A 23,025-nucleotide genomic window follows, 5' to 3' on the forward strand; every position below is an offset into this window, starting at 1 on the left:
CCACCACTTGTTCAACAAACTCTGCTGCCATTACCACCACCTTTGAACCCGGCAGTACCAACACCAACATAAACAAAAATGTTCCAAAGAACATGTCCGCCAGCACAACAAAAATAAATTTCGCAGATGCTATAAAGGAAAAAAGAACAATAGTGACATTCACACAACAACAAATTAAAGACACAAAATCCCTTCTTACGAAAGAAGGCGATGATGTTAAAATAAACATTCCAAAAGAAATTATAGAAAAAAAAAACAAAAAATGCATCATTTATAAACTGGTAAACACAAAAACCAGACGTGTAGAAAATGTTAGCACAGATAAGATCGAGATGTGTCTTAAACCTGTATGGGCTCATCAAGATCATGTCACGTGCGGACGAAAATTTGGAACGGTACAGGTGAGATTCTTAAATGAAAATTTAGCGAAGCAATTTTCGACACTCTCTCTCCGCACAGATAACTTGGTGATGATACCGAGTTATCTTGGACAGAGAGTGACCAAAGTAATTATAAAAAATGTGCCATCAGAAGTGAACACCCAATGGCTAATATTGGCCGTATGCCTCGAAATGGAGGAGGCAAATATTTTGGAGATTACGGTCGTAGAGGAAAAGAACTGGGGAGGGAAAAATCTGGAAATCCTTCTCCACATCACGGAGGAGGCTTCACAGAAAATTCCTCCAAACATTAGACTGGCAGAGGACCACAAGCTGTATGTGGTGGTAGAGGGCAGGCGACCTCGCTGTTACCTATGCAACAGCGAGGCACATCTGAAAAAGGACTGCCCTCTGGCCGCTAAACAAAAACAACAACAACAACAACAGAAGCAACTACCAAATACCCCCAACAGAAAAACTTTACTACCAACACCACCAGCAACACAAAAAATAACAACAGAAATATCAGCAATAACCACAACAGAAAAGACAACAGAAACTGCAAAAACAGAAGAGAAAAAAAAAGAAAATTCTAAGACTGCCTCTCCTTCCCCCATATCACATACACCACACACAAATAACAAGCAGCCAACACCAACAAAAACAGCAACACAAACACTCACAGAAACACACACAGACGCACAAAATTTGCCGTTACCTCTTTCTGACTCCTCAGAACTCTCATCATCGGATGAAGAGAGTGGGGAGGAGTGGAAAATAGCTACGAAAGGAAAGAGGAAGCGCAGTAAGAAGAAAACAAAACAAAATGCAAACACAAACAAAGCAGGGAGATTCACATCTCCCGAAAATACACCTAACACCAATAGTAATATGCAAAAAACAATGCTAACAGCAATAGACAGTACAAACACAGAGTTGATGAATTACATCAACTCTAAAACAAACATCACAAATAACGACATCAAAACAAACAACCACCCACACACAACACCACCAAAACACATTAAAATTTACCATGTATCACCAGCATTGCACCACAAAATAAAATCCCTCTACCCCAACTCGGTAGGGGGATGTCAAAAATATTTGTGCAAGAAATTGTACAATAGCCTCCTTGGTGAAAAATCCAAGGAGGAAACAAAACTTGGAAACAGTAAGTAGCTCGCTTTTCCTTTCCTTTTGTGCTTTAAAGCACACGTATAAATAGAATCATGGTGAAGATTGGTTGTGTGAATGTGCGTGGCTTGGGGTCCCCTTGGAAACAAGGGTACCTCTTAAATGACATCAAGTCACACAATTTGGATATCATATCCATTAGTGAGACCAGACTCCATGAACCGCGGGCCCTAAAGTCCATGTTTGGCGGACAGTTTAACATTTATTTTTCTCCCTGTCTGCCGAGGATGGGCGGTAGTGGCACGGCGGTTCTTTTTCGCAAGTGTCTGAATCTCCAAGTAAAGACGATATTTACGGACCCGGAGGGTAGACTGGTTGTCCTAGATGTGGACGGCAGCGATGGAGGCGCTTTTCGGCTGCTGGCAGTTTATGTGCCTCCTTTAACAGGTCGGTCGGACTTCTTTCGACGTCTAGAAGTATTCCTGGGAACGTCTCGTCCCTTACTTTTAGTGGGGGATTGGAATGCTACCTTGGACACGCATCTAGACTACGTGGGGAGTGACAAAACTAGAAGGGGATGCAAAGGCCTCAGAGACCTGCTTAGACGCTTCCAGTTGTCTGACAGGTACCGACTCGACCACCCAAATGTACCAACGTGGACTTGGAGCAACCGCATTGGGTCGTCGAGATCGTATCTAGATAGGATAGTGTGTAGGACAAGAGATAGAGATAGTTTAGGATGTCCACAATTCCACATAGTCAGCTACACGGATCACAAACTTGTGCCGTGTACGCTAGATTTAGATAAAGCATATAGGCAGGGTCCTGGTTACTGGAAACTAAACGCGTCTTTCCCGTCGAGACAGGTTTTCAGAGACCGGATTAGCACGTTAGTAAAGAGGGCTTTGACGGGAGCCATCGTCAACAACAAATGGTGGTTTGCCCTCAAGAGCGCAGTAAGGGCGGAAGCAATAAGGTATAGCAGGGCACTAGCTGTAGAGAGGAACAGAGTAGAGGGGGAGCTAGTGATAAAGTTAGAAGAGGCATTGCGAAGTGGCATCGCATCCGACGTTTTAGCGGCGATGTTGGCCCTCGACCAACACTTCAATGCTAAACACGAAGGGTGTGATGTCAGGGCAAGGATGCGTGCTCTGAGGAATGAAGGTGTTGGAGCTGCACGAGAGGCCCGGGTGGCGGAGGCGCAGCGAGGTAACAGAGCCACCATCCGGTCTCTGGTTGACGAACAGGGGCACAAATTGCTCGAGCCGAGCAAGATGTGCGAGGCGTTTCAGCGGCATTTAGCCCGACTGTTCAGGAGTGGCGAGCGAGAAGGCAGGGTGGACTTTAGTGCCTACCTGCACAGCTTGCCACGACTCTCGGCAAGAGAGGCGGAGTGCTGCGAAGGGGTCATCACGGCTGAGGAGGTGAGGGACGCGATGGCGGGTTGCTCGACGAATAAATCTCCGGGTTTGGATGGTCTGCCCTACGAGCTTTACAACTGTATACCAGACTTGTTTGGAGACGTCTTGGCGGCCGTGTACTGCAACTGGCAGCAGAACGGGAGCATTCCCGGTTTTGTGAGCCGAGGAGCGGTAACGCTGCTGAAGAAAGATCCAAACAAAGGGGACGCCATAGATAACTTTAGGCCCATCACTCTGCTCAATGCAGACTTGAAAATTTTGGCCAAGGTGTTAGCCAAGCGGTTGGCGCTTGTCATCGAGAAACTGGTCGGCACGGAGCAGACGTGCACCGTGCCGGGCCGGAGCATCCATGACAACCTCCATCTGATGCGCTACATCATAGAGAGGGTAGTTAATGAACCTGGCATGGGTGGGGCCCTGATCAATTTGGATCAATCCAAAGCTTTCGATAGGGTAGACCATCGATACTTGGAGGCCGTCCTCGAAGCGGCCGGCTTCGGTCCCGTTTTCTGCGGCTGGATGGCTGCCTTGTACACAGGCATCCGTTCGGTTGTTCGCGTCAATGGACGTCTATCGAGACCCTTCGACATTGCACGTTCGGTCTGTCAGGGATGCCCCCTGTCGCCGCTCCTGTACGTATTGACTCTCGAGCCACTACTGCGGAAGCATCCCGCGAGAACTGGGGTGCGGGATGAGCGTGTCGGCATACGCGGACGACGTCACCGTTATAGCGTCTAGCCACGAGCACATCGAGCTTGTCGGCGAGACGCTGAAAGACTACGAAGCGGTGACGGGAGCGAAAATCAACCGGGATAAGTCGGTGGGTTTGCTACTCGGCACCTGGAGAAGCAAGCCCATACCGTCCGGCAGCGCCTCAGTAGTGAGACGCTGGACGGACGGTTCGGTCAAGTTGCTCGGAGTCTGGTTCGGTCCGGACCTGCAAACGGAGAAGAACTGGGACGAGATAACGAGTAGGGTGGCTACTCTCTGCCGGCAATGGTCCGAGAGGAAGCTGTCCCTAAAAGGTCGGGCGGAGGTGGCGAACGCGTACATTGCGTCCGTCATCGAATACCGCCTGACCGTCGTGCCTTGTCCCGATCGCGCCATCACCGAAATGGAGCGCATCCTCTTCCGATTTTGTGGAAAGGAAGCGTTCCGATGGTGAGGCGATCCGTTTGTTGCCAACACCCGCTGAAAGGAGGGCTGGGCATGCCGTGGTTGATGATGCGCAGACATGCGCTGAGACTGCGACATCTCCGGCTCTACGTAGACGACGGTTAGCAGGTGTGGTCGCCGTTTGTGCGACGCGCTTTCCCGCAGCTCGTCTCCATGACCGAGCTGCAGTCGTGGATCAAAAAGAGGCCGAGGAATGGCGAATGGCACCGTGAGTGTCGCGTTGCTCTGCAACAACTTTGCTGTCCAGGGTCGACCTTGAGCGGCTGCATCGCAACGAAGTCATTCTATAGGGGATTAGTGGAGGGCAGGTACGACGACGATCTCGGGGCGAACCTGGGCGTCGACGAGGAATACCTGACCCGCCTGTTCAGTACGACTTTCGGGCCGGGACCTATGGACAACTTCCAGAGATCCCTGGCCTGGCAGTGCTACCGAGAGGCGCTACCCGTTCGGGATAAGCTCTATAGACACGGCTCGCGAAATGCGGGGCCGACCTGCCCAAGATGCGGTCAGAGCGACGAAACTGTTCTGCACGCACTCGTGCAGTGTCCAACCATTTCGGAGCTGTGGGCTTATGTCGAACGACTGCTGTCACGTGTGGGACGAGTCGGTTTATCTACCGAGTCTATCGTCAATATCGTCACGCCTCCTTCCTTTAAACGGGAAGGAAGAGCTGTATTTATCGTACTTGTGGCTATGGCGAAAGAATGCATCTGGTGGACGCGTCTGAAAGGATTAGAGACAAACACTTTCCTCTCTGGTCAATCTCTCATCAACTTTTTCAAGTATCACTTGAAAAGGAAGGTGAGAGTAGAGAGGCAAGTGTTGTCTAGCAAATGTTTCGAAAAAAGATGGATACATGTAGCAAGAATGGCACGTATAATTGACGAAGCCACCTTGACCATGATCCTATAAAACGTTTAAAATTTTGTAAACAGAGAGTTACTTACGTTTCTTGCATAAATAAAAGAAATTTTATTTAACAAATTGTGACACTAAGGACTGAGGTTACCGTGGTCTTTTCCGTAGGTTTTTCTTTCCACGGATAACCTCCCCATTTATTGGGAAATTTTTGTAATATTTTCTTTTTTTGTACATACCCCAAACGTTTTCTCGATGCCTTTTCATCGTTATCCCTATTTTAATTTTTTACTTTATTTTCGTCCCCATCGAAAAGAAAAACTCTACATTTGTATTTTGTCCCCTCTATGTTGAGCCCTGTGTGGCTAATAAAGAAACATATCTATCTATCTATCTCTACTGACGGACGTGCTGTCACACCGGCTGCAGAGGTAAACGTTTTTTATACCTTATATTGCCCACATTTGTTAAAATTTTTTTCATATAATCTGTGCGAAGCACCGAAGCTTCATTTGTATATTTTTTCGAAGGGAGGAATTGGCCCCTAGGGGCAGTTCCAGCCCCGTCAAAATATAAATTTTTTCTCGGCATTTGGAAAAATGTCGAGAAACATTGTTTTGGAACGCTGTTCCAGTCCGTTCTTCGAACATCACTTCCCTAGCCTTGGAACACTAGAGAAGAAAAAGAATGAAAACTGCACGCGCACACAAAAAGAAATTTCTAAGAACGTCATCAAAACAGCAACCGCACATATTGACAGCCCTCTCACCACCACCACCACCACCACCACCAATATGAAAGCTATGTCTGCTATGATCACCACCGACAACAGCAGCAGCAGCAACGACAACAACAACAACAACAACAACAACATTGCATCAAGACCAACCACGACCAAAGTCTCTGCTACTACAGCAGTCTCCACAGCTACCGAAACCACCACCACCAGCGACGACAACAACAAAAACAAACTTTACTGATGCACTCAGACAAAAAAAAAACAATTTTGCACTTCACAACAAAAGAAATTCAAGAAACAAAAAAACTATTAAGCAAACAAGGACCAAAACTAAAATTAAAAATACCTGAAAAAATCATTCATGATGTACAAAAACAAACCATCATATACAAAATTTTGAACACAAAAACAAGAAAACCAGAGCAACCAGCAACAGAAATTATTGAACAATGTTTGTATCCCATATTGGCTCACAAGAAATACATAAACTGGGCAAACAGTTTCGCCAGCGTGCAAGTTAGATTTGACAGCGAAGAGAAAGCGAAAGAGTTGTCCACGCTGACTCTTCGTTCCGAACATATAATATTGGTACCCACGTACCTTGGACAAAGAGTAACCAGAGTATCGATAAAAAATGTCCCTCCAGAAGTGGAACCACAATGGCTGTTATCAGCTATTTGTTATAAAATGGAAGGAAATATAAACATTCTAGAAACTACTGCATTAAAGCAGGAAGACTGGAATGGAAAAAAATTCGATGTCCTGTTGCAGATTACACAGGAAGAATCAAAAGAAATTCCAACTCAAATTGAGCTGCCAGACGGCCACACCCTCTACGTTGTGGTAGAAGGTAGAAGGCCTCGATGCTACCTGTGTGGCATCGAAGGGCACCTCAAAAAAGATTGCCCAACAGCAACAGATAACAAAAAACAACAAGAAGGAAAAACAGCCAAAAAAGGACCCCTACTACCCACACCACCACCAACACAAAGAACGAGCAAAAGGAGCAAAACAGAAGAATCCCACAAACCAAACCCGCCTACACCAACAAATGCACCCGAAAAAACACAAACAACAACCACAAGAACTAAGGAAACAGTAAAAGCAAAAGACAATACAAAAACTAATTCCCCTTCTCCCACATCACATACACTACAAGCAGATAATCAACAACCATCAACAACACACCCAATTCAACAAACAAACACACAAGCACACGACATGCCCTTACCCCCTTCCGATTCCTCAGAAGACTCGTCCGAGGACGAAAGTAGCAGTAGTGAGTGGCAAATAGCCCGAAAAGGGCGGAGGAAAAGGAGTAAAAAAAGAACCAAACCAAATGCAAACACCAACAAAGCAGGGAGATATACATCTCCCGAAACCATCGTCTCCAAACATACCACAAATAACATCAACACCACAAGAACACATACAGAAAACATGCTCACAGCAATAGACACTACAAACACAGAATTAATGATCTACATAAATACAAAAACAAACATAACAAAAAACAACATCAAAACAAACAACCACCCATACACGACGCCACCTAATCATATAAAAATTTATCATATCACGCCAACATTACACCACACTTTAAAATCCCTCTATCCCAATGCAGTAGGGGGATGCCAAAAATATCTAGCTAAAAAACTTTACAACAGCCTCCTTAACGAACATTCAAAGGAAAGAACAACCGAACTTTCGAACGGTAAGTAACTCCCTGTTTCTATTCTTTTTAAGCAGAGCGTTACTTGCGTTAATTTCGTAAATAATTTTTTTCAATTAGTGACATTAATGCCCGAGGTTACCGTGGTCTTTTCGTAGGTTTTTCTTTCCACGGATAACCTCCCCATTTCTTGGGATTTTTTTTTTTTTTTTTTTACATACCCCAAACGTTTTTCGATACCTTTTGATCGTTATCCCCATTTTTTCTCGTCCCCTCGAAAAGAAAAACTCTACATTGTATTTGTCCCATCTATGTTGAGCCCTGTGTGGCTAATAAAGAAATCTATCTATCTATCTATCTAAAGCGTATATAGGTTTTGACCATTATTGGCCCATGACATGTCCCTGTAGGTCATAATCTACAATACTATAGACTCCTCGAGTAGTGGAGATTGTTTGTCGAATGTATCGGGGGTGTATCTGGCATTTCCTGGGGGAATTTGTTCGGGTACCGTTTGAATTTTATGGTGGGTCTCTTCCTTTTATTTCTTTCAGGATCATGTTGAATAAGGCAAGCCCAGTTAAGTCGCAGTGTTATATAATGTGAGCTTGAGGGCATATGACACGTGCCTTAACTTTGGGTGACTTGCGAAATTGATATTAGCATCGTTTGGACAGTGTTGGTAGAAGAGTTTTCTCATTGTAGAAATAGTGTAGCGCTTTCGGCAGAACAGAGAATAAGTTTGAGCTTTTTGAAGTGATTTCAGTAGTCAAGTCTGGCATGCCATTTTCTCTCTCTTTTTCTCTGGGGTGCTATTCTCATAATGTTTTGTTTTGTGTTGGACGACCCACTCCACAGTAACCAACAGTGTTCAAAGTGACACCTAAGAAACGTCGAGAAGAGAAAGATTTTAAGACATTAGGATCTCCAGACTGGAAAGTTCAAGGGATCTCCGAGCACATTCTGCAGGCCATACTGATGTGCGCACTCCAGCTTATGTTGTTATCCACAATTACACCTGTATCCTGGGGGAAGAGAATACAGCTGTCTGCTTGTATACTCATTTTCGAAATAAATGGGCTCAATTTTTAATCTTTTAAAATTTTATTGCCCGTCGAATCTCAGTACGGATCAGATTGAAGTTCTGTTCTGTCGTACACTCTCTTGCAGTAAATTACATCCGTTGCGGAGCCGAGTCTCGGAGCATTTCGAATTTCTTCAAAGTAGGATTGGGTCTAATGCATATCATGAAATCTATCCTCGTTGGGATCGATATAATGATTTTTCTCTAGGAAGGTAGTTATTTTAATAATATGAGAGGTTAGTGTGACTGGACGTTAATTCACACACGGAGAAACACACACACATACACACGTTTATATACGCATAAACGTATACTTTGTTTTTCTGCCTGTCTATCTATCTGTCTGTCTGTCTGTTTGTCTGCCTGCCTGTCTGTCTGTCTGGTCACTACGATAATAACAATAACACACAAAGTTTAATTCCATTACTTCATTGTTAGTCAATTTGTTAAATATCTTAGCAACTAACTAATTAATCGTTTGTTTAACGTGCAGGCCAAACAACCAATTGGTTGTTTGTTTGCAGTGGTGGACACAGCTAACCAAAAAGTTAGCTTCGCAAACGCTAAACTGCTAAATAGGTAAAAAAATTTACCAGAAGCTAACACTAAATGATAACCGCCAACTTTTATCATATGAATTTAGTTTCAGTTTGTTTTGTTTTTTTTTGGTGCTAAAACCCCCTAAAAACAGATCTAGAGAGCTGAAATTTTCATGTTGTAGCTTAGACATAGAGCTTTCCAAAAAGGTGTAGCATGCCAGGATCAGATGGTGATCAAGGTGCACTACTCTGGCTGGGTCTTCTCCATTGCTGGTTGCCCTTCATAAACATCAGTCTCTCAAAGTTGTCACCTGACAGGGTGGCTCTCTTGGCCCTCAAAATATCTTTGCCTGTAGAAAATAGGCGCTCAACTGCAGTACTGGATGGGGTGGTAGTGTTATATTTGGTGAGCAGGTTGATCAAAACCTGCTCACCCAAAATGGCAACTTCAGTCAGGACCTCCTACAAGATGGCTTCCAGCCAGGCCTTCACCAAGTTCTGTGGCTCCTGCTGCCCTGGAACCAAGTGATGTTGCTGAAGGAATCATCTTCCTCATCTTCATTGCTGGTGGTGCTGCTGCTCTTCTCATTGGTCTTCATTAGGACTGTCTCTATGAAAGCCTCTATAGAGTTCATTGCTCTGCTAACCTGGCTGTTATTTTACTGCTCCAGCCAGAGCAAGCAAGAGAATACACACACACACACGCGTGTGTGTGTGTGTGTGTGTGTGTGTGTGTGTGTGTGTGTGTGTGTGATTTGAAAGTATTACCATATAAATGTATCTACCATAATCCTAGAAATAATGACTCATAAACATTAAAATAAAATTTAGATATACTGAACCACCTCCAAAAAGCAATTAATGAAAAGACTTTTACGTTTGCCTTTGATGTGATGAACCAACACCCCTCGAAACTATAGAATAGAAGCAATAAAGTTCTACTTAGGAAACTAACTATTCAGAATAATTACTAGGATGTATAAAATATATTATTGAAGGATTAAAATGTATCCTCCAAAATAGTTATTTCATGTTTGACGTCAACTGCTACTTACAAATATCTAGAATTTCAATGGGGATGAAAGTAGCCGCAGTTTTTGAAAATCTGGTAATGGGATACTTAAAAAAGACTATGTGTCAAGTATCACAGCAAAAATACGGAAATTACTTCCTTCCTAACCACATGGTTCTGTGTGCAGTCCTGTTGCATGGCACCTTCGGTTAGTGTTTTCTGCTGTAGCTTCAGGCCAACCAAAGCCTTGTGAGTGGATTTGGTGGATGTAAACTGAAGGAAGCCTGTCGTACACACACACATATCTATGCGTGTGTCTGTGTTTCTGTGTTTGTCTCCATATCACTGGTTGACAACCAGTGTTTGTGTTTACATCCCCTGACTTAGCAGTTCAGCAAAAAGACCAACAGAATAAGTACTAAGCTTGAAGAGTAGGTCCCAGGATCAATTTAGTCAACTAAAACCCTTCAAGGTGGTGCTCCAGTATGGTCACAATCAAATGACTGAAAGAAGTGAAAGAATATGTGAGACCTTTGGAAATATGCTGTGCGTGAGAAGACCCGGCAAGCCAAGTGAGACCTAACTCCAGGGGTGTAGCCAGCCCACTTCTGCGTACCTTCCTGCATTGGACACTAAACTCCACTTGCGAAGACCTGTTGAGGCAAGTGAAATCGAAATCGAACTAAATTCGACAACTGGCACCCATGCCAACGTCGTCTCCTTCATTGGACATGAAACTTGGCTTGTGAAACCCCGTTTGCCAGCGCGCATATTTTCCTTCATATTTTTTTTTTCAACTTTTCCACCGGGTGCGGATCTATATATTAACCATTATGGGTTAAAGATGGATGGACAAATAAAGTATGAAGTAGTTTTACCGTGTCAATATTTCCCATTCCTTCCATTAGTGGTTTGAACTGCTTTTACGAACTAGAGGGCCGGTTTAACTTACAAAACCAAAGCTATAAGAAATTATCTATTTTATAATTCCTAGGATAGGGTATATCTAGCGTAACAAATTAGTTGGGGTGAAATGGGGGGGGGGGGCAAAATGACACCGTGTGTGCCGAGTGACCTTTCTCCTAATTCGATCAATGGGCAGGTACCTGGCTGTCGCAGTGGTTCGGCCTTGCAATCCACCCTCATTAATTCTGAGAGTGTTTTGAAGCGTTTCAAATTTTTCTACAATGTAGCCCTAGATTTTCTTGACGTAATACAGGAGTTTTTTGTTTTTTTTCTCTCTTCTCCATTTTCTCATTGCTTACGTCTGTAAATATTTTTTTTTTGTTTTTTTTTTAGTATTATCTAGTAGCTTTATGATTAACTACTGTTAAAAGAAATGAAGTACAGGATTGACAAAATCCGGTTAACTTACGTGGGAGAAATTTGTTTTTACTTTCTCTGGGAACTTAACTCTGGTATTTATAAACTTTACCTTTTAGTAAGTTCCGGAGGGGATCTAGTTGATTTGGCTGTAGGCATTTTAAAAATTAATGACAGCCAAACAGTCTAGATCCGCTTGACTTTCACCCACTACAATTAAAACTTGTCTATCTATCTGCATTCGTGCCTCTCTGCGTAATTACTATGCAATTGACGTGGTCTGAATCATTCAGTAGAAAAGTTACTTTTTTTTTTTTTTTTAATTATTACGTTCAAGTTTTCAAAAACGTTTTCTAAGAGCAGTGAATGATATATAGATACATACAGCTTTTTGCTTCTAGAACTATTTTTACTGATTCTTGGCTGAGAAACTGGAAAAATGGGTATATTATATAGAAAAACTAGCAGTATAGCCCGGCACTGCTGGGATTAAGCTAGGATTATTAAGTGATCAAGTGCTTCATTTCAAACCAAAATAAGTAATATCGACATCAGATTTGAGCGAAATCCGTTGAAATTGGCTTGGCTGAAAATAGTTTGCTGGCAATTTGATTGGGACATCGCATAAGGAATCAGTTTATTAGTTATTTCCACTCATTGACTGTTTTTTTTTAAAGTTGTATTAGAGATCTGGATTGGAGTAACTTAGGAAAACTTACCAACAGCCTTAACCAAAAAATAAGGGGCCTGACCCTTCTAGGTTAACTCTAACCCTAACCCTGACCCTAAAACTGTAACCCTAACACCAAACCTAATCCTAACCCTAACCCCTAACCCTAACACCCTAGTGGAAATCGTGTGGGTGTTAATCTGAAAAATTACCAAACCCATTTTGTGGTCCGAAAAACGGGTTGGGGTGGTGGAAGCCTTAGAAATTTTACCCATTTATATTGACAGATTGTTACATACCTCTTTGTTTCATTGTTGTTAAATAAATGGATTGTCAATAAACTTTTGTCTTCGGCGTGAAATATAAACAAAACTCTTTCACTCCCAAAGTAGTATATGTGCGTGTGTGTGAGAGTGAGAGGGGTGAGAAAGATGAACGATTTAAAATAAATATATTTTAACTGTGTATTTCAATAATAGTGTATTTCAAAAACATCCTATATTTGAAACTATATCTCATGTTTAAGAAAAAAAAAAGCATTTTACATTTTCATTTTTTATGAACGCTGACACTATCTTCCTTTTCTTTCATTAGACGCTTTCTGTCTCCCTCTCGCACTTTTTCTTTACTTTTATTTTGTTAGATGCTGGCAAACAAACTCTGTATCTCCCTCACTCCCCCTCTCACACAGATACAATTTCTCTCTCTCTCTCTCTCTCTCCTTCACGCGCATACGCACACTTTGACTTCGCCATGTTAACAAACTTCAAAATTGGTAAAAGTTATGGTTGAAAATCGATTTTTACAGCTATATGCGGGTGCCTCTGAGAGAAAAAGTTGACGAAAATGCAGATAGGGTCATGACGAATGTCTTCCTAATTAGCATGCGAGCTAATTTGTGGACATGCATAAATTACATTCTTGTACACACACACATCCTGCCTTTTATATATACAGATAGCTTTACGGAATGCAGTTGACTGCGATGGCATTAAAAAGGCTGCAGTTCAAGTGGAACATTACTGTTCATATAGAAAATGCATTGCTTGTCGTGCGTTTGTTTGATTTTTTTTTTTTTAGTAGACATTTTTTTTATTAGGAATATCAGTAAGTAATAGTGAAATGAAATTACAAATGCTGTCTCCTGTCAGTTAGATTTAGGTTTACTCGTCCTGTGTGTGTACATTATATAAGAGAAAAACATGTAATAATTGAAGTTGAAAAACGATGGATTTCATACACGAACTTCTGTTTGATCTTCAAGTTGCAATCCAGCAACTTTTAGTGTTTGGCCCTGACTTTTATTACTGCTCAAATCGGAACCGAGAAGCTAGAAAAATGGGTATATCATCTAGAAGAATAGTTTTAAGGAATCCAGGTGACTGCGATAGCACTGTAAAGGCTACAGATCAAGTGGAGCATCTATTTGTCACTGTTCCTTTTGACGTTTGAATAGACGGTATATCGTGAATGAAGCTAGAATAGCTGTATCATATAGAATAGCTTTAGTGGATCCAGGTGACTGTGCGATGGTACTGAGAATACATGATATATTGACGATATATATATACTCTTTTACTTGTTTCAGTCATTTGACTGTGGCCATGCTGGAGCACCGCCTTTTAGTCGAGCAAATCGACCCTAGGACTTATTCTCTGTAAGCCTAGTACTTATTCTATCGTTCTCTTTTGCCGAACCGCTAAGTTATGGGGACGTAAACACACCAGCATCGGTTGTCAAGCGATGTTGGGGGGACAAACACAGACACACAAACATATACACATACATACATATATATATATATACAACGGGCTTCTTTCAGTTTCCGTCTACCAAATCCACTCACAAGGCTTTGGTCAGCCCGAGGCTATAGTAGAAGACACTTGCCCAAGGTGCCATGCAATGGGACTGAACCCAGAACCATGTGGTTGGTAAGGAAGCTACTTACCACACAGCCACTCCTGCGCCTACACACTCACAGTCTATAAAAAACAGAAATCCGAAAGAAGAAGCACTCTCTAAGATGTAGAACAGTACATACTAAAAATAGAGAAGGCCGGTTTATGGGATTACTTTATGTTTCCCGTACATAAAGGATTTAGCTTTATGGTGTTTCGTCAGATCCCAAAACCTGTTGGCCCAAGACCTCTTAAAAATGTAATCCATAAACCAGCCTTCCTCATTTTAAGTACAATACGGAGCAAATAATTCACGAGGAAAATAATTTGCTAAGATATCATTGACTCTGTTATTATCTAGTGTAACAATTTTAAAATGATAACAGAATCAATAATATAGGCGATTGCAGGCCTCCACCCACCAAAAGCATTAAATAGCTGAAGGATTAGAATTAAGCAAAAGATATACCAAGTATGTCTACCTTCTGGAAATAACAGTCAAAAACCTTTATTTCCAGTAAGTAGACATACTTAGTATGTCCTTTGATTAATTTTAATATATATGTATAATTATAATAAGGGTACTGAAACGACAACGCCTGTACGCTAGAAATAGATACCAAATGGACTACAAACCACTTAAGTTAATACTCCGTTACCACAAGGTTGTATGCAAGGAAAATGGACAGGAAGGATTTATAAAATATTGTGGACAACACTATATCTTAAGATTTCATGGTCTCCGATATTAACTCGCTCAACACTATCTACCATTTAACAAGGAAATATAACTAGTTACTTCGTATGCTTTCTGATAGTTTTTATACACACCTGCCCATCGTGGTTTGGCATTTAAATATATGTAATGGAGAAATAAATATGTTATCTACAACTTCGGCCACTGTCTTTCTTTCATGGAATTAACTATGTTGAAAGCATAGACAACAACTGCTACATTCTGGTAACCACTCCGTTACATATATATTTACATATATACATATATATATATATCTATATATATATATATATATCTATATATATATATATATACACACATACATATACATATATATATATATATACACAACATATATACATTTTCTTTTCCATTTTATCTAGTTTCAGCTCATGAGCTGTGGCCATGCTGGGGCACCACCATTTGGTGTTGCTACATAATTTTACTTCAGGAATTGACAATTGGTGCATGAGAGAATTTGATGCAGCTGCCCTCATCTGCACCTCCTGCCGCAAAGTTGGTTCATCTGGGACACTTGACAGGAAGAGGTCCAGCTTTATTTTGAAGACACCTACATCCACCCCATGCAGGTCTCTCAGGTCCTTCGGGAGGATATTGAAGAGCTGTGGACCTCTGAAGCCCAGGCTATTGCAGTATCTTGTCCTACATCTTGATGGCAAATTTGGAGTCCTTGGCACCATGCAATGGCGTCCAGTTCTTTTATTTGTGTAACTTTCGATGCCAAAGTTTGGGACAATTCCTTCGAGGATCTTCCAGATGTATATTATGGCATATCTTTCTCGCCTACGCTCTAAGGAATAAAGTCTTAATCTCTTGAGTCTTTCCCAATAGCTTATATGCTGCATAGAGGCTATCTTCTTCGTTTAGCTTTGTTGGATTGCCTCAAGTTCTGAGATTAATTTGACACTGGTTGGTGACCATAGCTGAGAGCAATAGTTAAAGTGGCTTAGGACAAGTGTCTTCCAGAGGACCATCATGGTTTCCTGATCTCTTGTTTTTAAAGTCCTAAGAATCCATCTGGTTAGTCGCTTGCATTTCATTGATAATTTAGCAACATGCACATGAAAGGATGCATTATTACTCATGTAAATGCCCAGGTCTCGCACTGACTGTGCCTCTGGGATTGCAGTCCCTCCAGGTCCAGGGTATTTAGTGGGTACTGCATTTAGTTTTGCATGCTGATAGCACAAGGCTTGAAACTTTTCAGCATTAAACTGCATGTTATTCTTTTCAGCCCACTTGTATATTCCATCCAGCTCACATTGCAGGTGCAGAGTGTCTTCAGGGTTCTGTATTACCTGTGAGACTTTTGTATCATCTGCATAACTTGTGAGAGGGCCATTATGAACAGTAGTGGTCCCAAAACATGTACCCTTACCACTTTCCTTGATGATGACAGGCTTTTCTTCATCGTTAAGGCCTTTTCCACATCCCATTGTTCTTAAAGAGGACAGACACTATTAGCGTGGTTCACCAAAAAACTTTAAAATCTGAAATAAAAAAGAATGGTTGCTACACAGAATAATGAAAACATAAGAATAGTGTTTGCCCTGGTGTGCAAACAAGCTGGGAAAAGTTTTATCAAAATCGATTCACAGAAAACCAAAAAATCCCAAATTTCACTCATAAGCTATTAGCATGGTTCTGTGTGTGTGCGTGAATTGCGTGGGCATAGGTGTCCCTCAAATTCGCACAATTGATGGGAAAGGAAAAGGGTACGGGAATGGGAGTAATTGTTTTATGAAACACGAAAATACGTACTAAAATAAAAGAACAACCTGTACTTTTCTTTTCCCACGATAAGGGACTATGAAAGAACAGCTATTCCAAAACTTCGCTCAGATTTTGTTTCATTTAATGTTTTATTAAAATGAGGGTGATTGGGGTTTCTGCAATTTTGGAAATATTCGTTTAAGGTTTCTGCGACAAAATAAGTTAGAGAACCACTGCCATAAAGTATTGATGATTATTAGTGTATCAATACATCGTATTCATTTGGTATTCTTTAGATTTATGATCAGAAATTGAAAAAAGAAAATTATTCTAAGTAATCGGTATAGAAATTTTGAAAAGAAAACGATCGGAATCGTAACTTTCGCATTTTGACGATCTTTGGTTTTTTTGGTGATCATCGTATTTTTAAACATTGAATCCTAAAAATCATTTTTTGCTTAAAAGCTTTTAAATCTAAGAGATTTGGGACGTGGGAATTATACATTTGAATTCTTTTTTTAATTCTTTTTGCGGAGTTTCGGAATAACTATCACTACTTTATTGGGAATGAAAAGAGCACGGAAACGGGGAGGAGGGGCCAAAAATATAAGAAATTGAAATATTCTTTCAGCTATCGTAACTTCCGCTGCATAAACTCAGGAATACTAAAAGAAGAAAAAAAAAACCTTTTCCTTCTTCATCAAGTAGTGAGTGATAGCTATTCTGATACCCCGCATTGAAAAATTTTGTTTTAACCATCATCTCTGTTGTTGAAAACTCGAAAAATTGAGGGGGAAAACGAGAGCCGCACATTGTCGACTTAGTCTCAATGTTTCTATTTTCAGTGTGTGGTTACAAAGCAAAAGAAGGCTGAGTCATTTCGTGAGACTTAGAGCATGAAATTACACAATACTAGTTTAAACATCGATAGATAGTTTGAATAGGACATGCACTCAGTTGTATATAAGGAACGATTACGTTCTGCCTATCACAAATAACAAAGGCAGTAACCGTCAACAAATATGTGTACAATTACACTGAAAACAGGTGGGGTACGTATTCCTTACCTCTGATGAATATTCTTTCTAGTTTATAACATTCACAAATTATAACAGTGGTGAAAACAACATACATTATGTAATTTTTGTGATTCATGCCTTGCCGATGAAATTCGATATATAGAAACAAACGAAGGGTGTGAGCAACTAATTCGGAAGTCTTATCTTACCACACTTCACGCTGGAGTTTGGCTGCCGATTAATTTAAGAGTATTAGTAGAATGCTCAAATACTTTTGCTATATTGATAAGAGAAGCACTCGATGGTGGAAGTATAATTGACGGAATTGGAAGGTAAACAACGTAGGAATATGTGTTTAATCATTGTTTCTACTGTCAAAGCAAGGCTTATGTAATGTTTACTAACCTTTAAGTTGATCTACTAACACACTATTATATGTGGTTAAGAAATTCGTTTCATGACGACATGGTTTGGTGCTCGATCACACCTTGGGAAAATATCTTGAGGGTGTCGTCATACATGCGTGCACGTGGTGAGCGCACACACACATCTATATACAGTATTTAACTGTATAAAAGTCGCTCGGGCATAATAGACGCACCCCAATTACAGCAACGCATATTCAGAAAAAAAGAATCTTAAATTTCTCCCAATTACTTGTAGTTTTTCAAATTTTCACCAGACTATTTTCAAAAAATATATAGTTCCTATGATGTTTTGCATGCTAGTAATGAAAATCGTATTAATTTTTTTCCCTAAAAATTATTATCATAAAGAAATTACAAGCATTTAAGGAGATGTAATTTTTAGCCAATCGAAATCCTCCGTTTTTGACATATTGAGTGTAATTGTCATGGAGTTCTGCACATACGAAACCCTTACATGGTCTCTCTGCCTGCTAGAAATAGAAGATAACTCATCCTTAAACTACATCATAGTGTCTAAAAGCAAAATGAACAAAATATTCTTTTCTGCTCTAGGCACAAGGCCCGAAATTTTGGGGGAGGTGAGGCCAGTCGATTAGATCGATTCCAGTATGCAACTGGTACTTAATTTATCGACCCTGATAGGATGAAAGGCAAAGTCGAACTCAGAACATAAAGACAGACGAAATACCAATTTCTTTATTGCCCACAGGGGCCAAACATAGAATGGTACAAAACAACTGATTGGGATCAGTAATGCGAATGGTTTACATAAATATGACTTTAAAAATTTTTATAAAATATAAAAAATCGAATGATATTAACAGTACGTTAGACAACACAAATGAAGCGATGATCAGGCCACGCTCCGACCCCACAAGCCCCGATCTATCGCTGGCACCTTTTTTTTCTTTCTTTTTTTTCTAACTATTCACACGGTTCCTTGCACGCACAACACTCGTGCAACATGCTTCCATCTCTTTTGGAACGTACACTCCGACAAACATCTCCTCTCCAGCCACACTTTCCTTTTCAAATGAAAAGTAAAAAATGAACGTAAATTGTGGCCAGAGATAAAGTTGCCTATCTTAATTCCTTTTATCCCCGTCTTCCATACTACCTCTTTCGCTATTGCTACAACCGTGAGAAAACAATTCTTACCTTCGTTTGTTAAAACTCCCGGTGGGTCAATTTTTATAATTGACTCAGTCGACAGCTGTACTCTTCCTTCGCCGGACAACAGGTGTTCAGCATAAGCCCACATTTAAGATATCTCCGGACACTGAACAATAGCATGAGGGACGGTTTCCCTGTCTCCCCCGCATCTTGGACAGGTCGGCGACTGACGCTTACCGTGTCTTGCAAGCTTATCCCAAACAGGCAAGGCACCTCTGTAGCATTGCCAGGTTAAGGACTTTTGGAAGTTGTCCAACGTTCTCAACCCGAATGTACAGTGAAACAGGTTGTCCAGTTGAATAAACCCGAGACCTAGAGTCGCCCCTAGGCCATCGTCGCATTCAGACTCTACCAACTCACTATATAAAATCCGTGTGGAACCCCCACCGCTGGCGTTGCCCGAGCGCCGGAAAAGCAAGAGGGCCTTACGACACTCTTTATGCCATTCACTCGACCTCGGTCTACGAGAACACCAGGCTTCCTGCTCGCAAAAAATTTTGAACTCGGGGAACATTTGTCTGGCCAGCGGAGACCAGACCCGTTCACTATCCAGGAGAATTCAGAGGTGCCTCAATCTCAACGCATGCCTGCGCATCAGTAACCAAGGCATCCCTAAACCTCCCTTTAAAGGCTTTTGACAGCAGACAGAGCGTTTCACAAGTGGCGACCTGCACTTCCACAAAAAGCGAAAGAGCTGTCTCTCCAACCTGATCAACCACGAATCCGGACAAGGCACGACGGTTAGGCGGTAAGTAATGACCGATGCGATAAACACATTGGCCACCTCCGCCCTCCCTTTCAGGGATAGCCACCGCCAAGACCAGGTCTTGACTACTGCAGCCACTCTGCTCAATACCTCCGTCCAGTTCTTCTCTATCTGGAGGCCTGGACCAAACCAAACTCCCAGCAACTTAACCGGTCCCTCCGTCCCGCGCCCAACAGCGCTGTCTGAAGGCATCGACTTGCCAACCCAAGTGCCGAGTTGTAAGCCGACCGACTTTTCCCGGTTAATCTTTGCTCCTATCACCTCCTCGTAAGCCTCAATAGTCTTACCCACTTCACGTAGGCGTGCTACTGAGGTTACGCTGATAGTGATATCATCCGCGTAAGCCGTAACGAACTCCTCTAGACCTGGTTCTCTCGGAATGCCACTCAACCTCTGCAGTAGTGGCTCGAGAGCCACCACATACAAAAGCGGTGAGAGCGGACATCCTTGACGAACCGAGCGTCTGATACAGAACGGCTTCGAAAGGAAACCGTTCACCCGAACTATCGAGTCAATGTTGTGGTACAAAGCAATAAACCACCTGAGGAAGCCAAGGCCCAAGCCGAACCGCGCAAGCACAGTCGCCAGGTATCGATGGTCAACCCTATCAAAAGCTTTAGACTGGTCCAAATGTACCAGTGCCCCACCTTTGCCAGATTTATTATCAACCCTCTCTATGGTATAGCGAATAAGATGGAGGGTATCCTGAATGGTTCTGCCTGGGATAGCACATGTCTGTGCCTCCCCGACTATACCATCCACGACACGCACCAACCTTTTCGCTAAGACCTTGGCCAAAATCTTCACTTCTGCGTTTAACAGAGTGATGGGCCTGAAATTTTCTTGTCCGGGTCCTTTCTGACCAACGTCACTACTCCCCGGCGCACAGATCTGGGGATAAACCCATTCTGTTGCCAGTTCGCATAAACGTCAGCCAGTAGATGCCCGAACAAGTCTGGCATACATTTATACAGCTCATATGGAAGACCATCAAGTCCCGGCGACCTACCCGCTTTACAGTCGGCCAAAGCCTCCTTCACCTCCCCAGGCGTGATTGGCCCTTCGCAAGACTCCGCATCCGACCCCGAGAGACACGGCAGACCGGCAAGAAAGTCCTCGAGGGCTCTCCCACCATCAGGACCGCCGTCACCCCCGAACAGCTGGGCGAAGTACTTCTGAAAGGCCTCACACATTTTCTCAGGTTCGTTTATCAAGACACCATTATGGTTCGTCAAAGACCATATCTTGGAACTATTTCCTTGTCGAGCTTCCACCACTCGGGCCCATCCAGCTGCCTTGATTCCTTCACTTCTCATCGCACGTAACTTAGCTCTGGCAATACTTCCCATGTGTTGGGCTTCAAGATGCTGGTTTAACTCCAGTCTTCTCACCTTCACTCGGTCCTCATTGCCAGTCCTCCAGGCTTCTTCTAGTTCCTTAACTATACCATCTCCTATTCTACGTCCCTTCTTAGCTAAACTTATGCTAAACCTAATAGACTCATATTTGATGGCTCTTTTTAGGGCGTACCACCATTTGTTATTTATGATGGTACCTGTCAATGCCCTCTGAATTAACATCTTGATCCGCTTCTGTATTCCTCAATCGCCAAAAGGGACGTATTGAGTTTCCAGTAGCCAGATCCCTGACTATGTAACTTGTCTATTGTCAGTTTACAGGTAACCATCTTGTGGTCACTGTAGCTGACTGGAAAAAACTGTGGACACTTAGCTATAGACTTATCTGTTTCTCTAATTAAAATCCTATCTAGATATGTTCTGGTAGACCCGTCACTATTTGACCACGTCCACTGTGGAGTGTTCGGGTGTTCCAACCTATATGGGTCTGCTAGCTGAAAGTGACTTAGCAGATCCCGTAAGCCTGGGTTACATTTTCTGTTCGTGTTCGAGCCAACACAATCTGTGTGTGCCTCACATATTGTGTTAAAGTCTCCTAACAATACTAGCGAATGCGACGTGGCCAGGAACTTGCCCAGGTCACGAAAATATTCACTTTGAAGGCCCATGATATTGGGTGCATAAATAGCAACTAGCCTGATTATCTTGCCACAACTGAATGTCAGGTCCAGAACGACCAGTCTGCCTTCTGGATCAGAAAAAACCAACTTTTTCTCGGTTACCCGGTTTCTTTTTAGTAGGACCAACACCCCACCCCCACCTCCGCCCGACTCGGAGAAACGTATTTCTCGTAGCCGTTCAGGAGGAGGGACAGATCTCTTGGCCTCTTTACTCGGGTTTCCATTGCAACAATCACATCCAATTTTCTTGACCTGATGTCATTTAGGAAGCGTCCTTGCTTCCAGCTAGACAACAGGCCACGAACATTTAAACAACCAGTGTGAACAGACATGTCTTACCTGTTAATCAGGGCTTGTCCGGTGGAGAGGGACTCTCCACCTTTTCTTGACATAGGGTCGGAGGTGGCAAGTCTTGAAAAATGGACTGGTTAAATTCCAGTCTCATTGCCGATACAGATGTTCTGTATGTATTTAATAAAATCTTATGAGTCTTTGAATCCATTTCGTATAGTTCATAATTTTGAAATTTTTCAGACAGTTCAGCTATTCTGGTGGCTGATTTTTTTGCTTTTATTTCTCTCATTAAATCAACATTTTTGCTGTGAAGTGCTACTATCCCTCTGTCCTCCACTTCTTTCCTTGTTATTTGTGGTCGGTTTCTTTTTGCTGCTTTTGTTGGTCGTTGTTCTATAGTAGTCGCCACTCTCAGTTGAGCTGCTGATTGTATTTTTCTTTTGTTTGTTGTTTTCTTCTCGTCTTTTTCTTCTTTTTCTTCTTTCTCCTCTTCCTCGTCTTCCTTATTTTCCATGCAGTTCCTTCGAATGTGGCCTAATTTGCCGCACAAAAGACACCGGGGCTTTCGACCCTCGACAAAAACGTTGAGGAGCAACTCCTCCCCAACTTCTATTTTTTCTGGAAGTTGTTCAATTACAGCCTGTTCTCCTTGAATTAATAAGTGGACCGTGTGGCCTATCCAATATGGTTTTTCGGTGACGATAGCTTGAAGTATATTTACCTCATCTACCTTCTTTGCCAGGACCGCCGCCATCAACCACATTGGGTCAATTTGAGGTGGGACCTTTGTTATTTTTACATTGGATGTCCTCATCCCCATGTAAATTGGTATCAAAATTATATCCTCGGTTTCCAAGGATTTTACAGAGTGCACTTGTGCAGTTTCAATGTTTTTAAAATGTACCTCAATGGTACCGAATTTTTT

General features: G+C 42.1%; 1 protein-coding gene across 2 annotated transcripts in view; it reads right to left on the reverse strand.

The window, feature by feature from the left end:
• LOC106875803 (phospholipid-transporting ATPase ABCA3) overlaps window positions 1-18,238 on the reverse strand; it is a 114,102-nt gene extending 95,864 nt beyond the window's left edge. Inside the window, exon 1 of one of the 2 annotated variants that reach the window (XM_052968181.2) lies at window positions 17,807-18,238. The gene's annotated coding sequence lies outside the window, so the exon portion shown is untranslated. Of the gene's footprint in view, window positions 1-17,449; window positions 17,664-17,806 lie in introns of those variants that run through there. The other variant, XM_089352934.1, reaches the window with a different exon arrangement.
• Between the last annotated feature and the right edge of the window lie 4,787 nt (window positions 18,239-23,025).

Source organism: Octopus bimaculoides, chromosome 5 (genome assembly GCF_046866305.1).
Source record: "Octopus bimaculoides isolate indiv1 chromosome 5, ASM4686630v1, whole genome shotgun sequence".
Classification (NCBI taxonomy): Eukaryota; Metazoa; Mollusca; class Cephalopoda; order Octopoda; family Octopodidae; genus Octopus; species Octopus bimaculoides.